The 3,367-nt window shown below is 40.1% G+C and overlaps 1 pseudogene; it reads left to right on the top strand.

Moving 5' to 3' along the window:
* Positions 1-542: 542 nt before the first annotated feature.
* On the top strand, positions 543-1,964 carry LOC122454296 (annotated as a pseudogene).
* Positions 1,965-3,367: the final 1,403 nt, after the last annotated feature.

A 3,367-nucleotide genomic window follows, 5' to 3' on the forward strand; every position in this document is an offset into this window, starting at 1 on the left:
CACTGTGGGTGGAGTAGCAGATTGCCTCCTGTGCTGGACAAGTATCTGGATATTCTCAGGTCCCATTTCCCTCTGGACTCTGCTATGTATTTTTGTAGAACAGAGATCTGCAGATAGCATTTACCAGCCTCCTATGAAAACTCAATTCATATTAGGTTCTGCAAATAAGAGGCACTAGTGAGAAAAGGTAGAAGAATTGGATTACAGTATTGTGGCTACATTGAGAGTTGCGTCATTCTTGACCACAGGAATCTGGTAGAGGTCATACCTTTGGTAGATCCCCACTTTGATGGACATGACCCCTCTTCAGCAATCCAGGAGTGATTGTGACAAATGACTCTAGCAGCACAGCAGCAGGTGGAGGCTAAAGAGTTCTAGCCCAGTAGTTTTAGCAGCCTCACATCATGGTGTCATGCCTTCTTTCTTTTGATTCTGTAGCTTCCTCATGTTGAAGTTGTAAAATTCACTATGACAACAGTAGGTTTTCCACATCTTCTCACTGTTGAGATTGTGCCAGTGTATAGCGATGTCATATAATGGGCATGTCTTGTCATGATGGTTACAAACACCGGTGTCTGAAATGTAAGTATGAAGTTGTACTGAATCAGCAGAAGATACTTTTGAAAGGTCATCTAAAGATAAATTTATGCTTCCTTTAGGAGATCCATTAAAAGATTCTCCATCAGCATCATCTGATCCTCTGAAACTAGAGTCTTTTAACATATCCAGCTCAGCTAACTTGTGCACATAAAATGCATTCTGACTGATGGAAGGATAAAATCTTTCATCTCAAGTACTCAGAAAAGCTCAACAAAAGATAACAGAAAAAGATGATCAAGTGAAAGGTACAGCAGAAGATCTTGTAGATACCTTCTTTGAAGCTGAAATGGAAAAGGCATTTCTCATTCCCTGCTGGCTCCGAGGGTAAAGAGTCTGCCTGCAATGTGGGAGACCTGGGTTCAATCCCTGGGTTGAGAAGATCCCTTGGAGAAGGAAATGGCAACCCACTCCAGTATTCTTGCCTGGAGAATCCCCATGGACAGAGGAGCCTGGTGGGCTACAGTCCATAGGGTCGCAAAGAGCTGGACATGACTGAGCGACTTCACTTTCACTGTGCTGTGCACTTCTCTCAAAGATGAAGAAGGATTCCTAAGGGCTTTGTGTGAGGTCTTACTGTATTTATTGCTACCTCCTGGAGATTTCAAGAACAAGATTATGTGATCTTTGTCAGGAAAATCCTTGCATGGGAAATTCTTCTCCCATTAATAATCAATTCAATGTCCTGATTATATCAATCAATATATCTTATGGATGATCTGTGATTCTGATTGAAACTATGAGGACTTTATGAACATCATTAAATTGAGTGACAATATTGGAGAGCTGGAAGCTGTCAGAAGTAAAGCAGCAGAAGAATTACAGTATCTTTGACCTCTTGATACAGTTGGTAATGATATCAACACCATGAAAAATCAAATAAATAGCTTATTATTTGTAAAGAAGTATGTGGTTCAAGAATACAATGGTTGCAGTCAGACAAAGAAATGAATGTTGAAACTGGCAGCAAACACTGGGAAACTTTGTATAGTTCCCTTGGACAGCATTCTTATAAGCAGTGTGAACTCCAATTTGTCATAGATTACATGCAGCAAACTGGAGGTCAGGTACATCTCTTCTTCTGAACAACAGTGAAAGGATACCAGGTTACAGACCAGTAGCAGCTAGAAGTTTTATCAAGTTGTCAGAGAGTTGGAAAACATCAAACCAAAGATTTTAAGTGCACCTTCTGTTGGAATTGATGAACAGTGTTTATTAGAAAGGCATCTCCAAGAGTGACTGTTGATGATTATTTGGTGGGAAAGTTAGCAAACACTTTGAATCATGAAAATCAAACCCATGAAATCTCTAATGCCATTCAAAGGAAAGTTTATGAATTGATCCCACCTCCTTCTTTTTGTTCCTAGTCTTCCAAAACCTATGTAGCCAATTCCTTGTGTTAAATTCATGTTTTGAAACTGTTACTGGGTAGGGGGAGGGTGGAAGAAGACCCTCCTTTGTGGACCTTGGCTCTTGGTATGGACACAAAGAAGAATCTGAGGTCTTACCTGCGGCAAAAACAAGTTTATTGAAAAAGAACAGAAAGAGCAGAGAAAAAACAGAAAGAGCACCTCAAGGGAGAAGTGGACCCAGCCAAGAGAGGCACTGGCACGGGGATGATGAGGTAGGAGGGAAGGGGGTTTTAAAGACAGGGCCTTTACATATTCATATAGGTGGGCGTGTACTGACAGTTTTGATTGACAGCTGCAAGTTACATAACAACAGGCTCCATTGTGCTTGTCTTTCCCATAATGTATCTGTTATAATCAGATGTATGTATGTATAGAATATTTATGAACCATTAATGGGCTCCTGGCTGCCTAAGGTCACTTGAGGACACAGCTGTGCATCAAGGGCACACGTGCCCAGTTGGAGAAGCCCCTGTGGTTAGTTGTACCTGCTGTGTGCCTAGGGCACATGGGCAGTAGTTAGATAAGTCTCTGTGATTATTTTGTAGCATATCTGTGAACTCTCCTGGGCCTTACAGGAGATTGTGAGTGTGCCTGGGGTGAGGTTTAGAGGTCAGCTTGCATCCTTTTCCTGCTAGGTCACTCCTCAGTTGCTCATGTCTAACTTCCTAACCGAAGTCCTTGGGGTGTTTTCATTTTCTTTAACCAATCTCAGACAATGTCACTGACATTTTCTGTTCCAGTTGGGCTGAGGCTCTTGCAGCACCACTTTGCCTGGGTCAGAGAAGTGGGGGCATCTGCCTGCAAGTGAGAATAGGAATTTGGGTGTAAAAAAAAAAAACACAACTAGAAACTGGAGAGTTCTTTGTAGATGTGTTCTTCTTAGTATCTCTTTACTCTGTATATCATGAATTTCTAGGAAATAAGAAGCCATAAACACTATATCTGTATCTCCCGAAGCAAATGGCAGCCAAATATTTGATGTAAGGTTGGTGTTAATTCTTACAGTATGAGGTTGAAGTTTTAAAAAATTCAAAGGAACGCCTTTCACAGAATGCTTATTTTCAATTCCATAAATCAGAGGTTTTGAATATAATGATGATTAAAATGATTAGAAGTCTTTTAAACTCTTCCTCAGCTAGATCTGTAGGCTTAATAATATTATTTTGTGAAACTAAAGTCTGGTCAGTATAATGAATTGGGCATTGAAAAATAGATGTCAAAATTTCACCATAAAAATGCATTATTTCAAGACAAGAATCAAAGATGTGTAAATTACCTCCCTCAGGAGACATTGACAATCAAAAATGAAATTAATAAATGATAGTCCCTATTTTTGAATAATCTATTCTAGGGCTGTC

This window comes from Cervus canadensis, chromosome 16 (genome assembly GCF_019320065.1).
Source record: "Cervus canadensis isolate Bull #8, Minnesota chromosome 16, ASM1932006v1, whole genome shotgun sequence".
Lineage (NCBI taxonomy): Eukaryota > Metazoa > Chordata > Mammalia > Artiodactyla > Cervidae > Cervus > Cervus canadensis.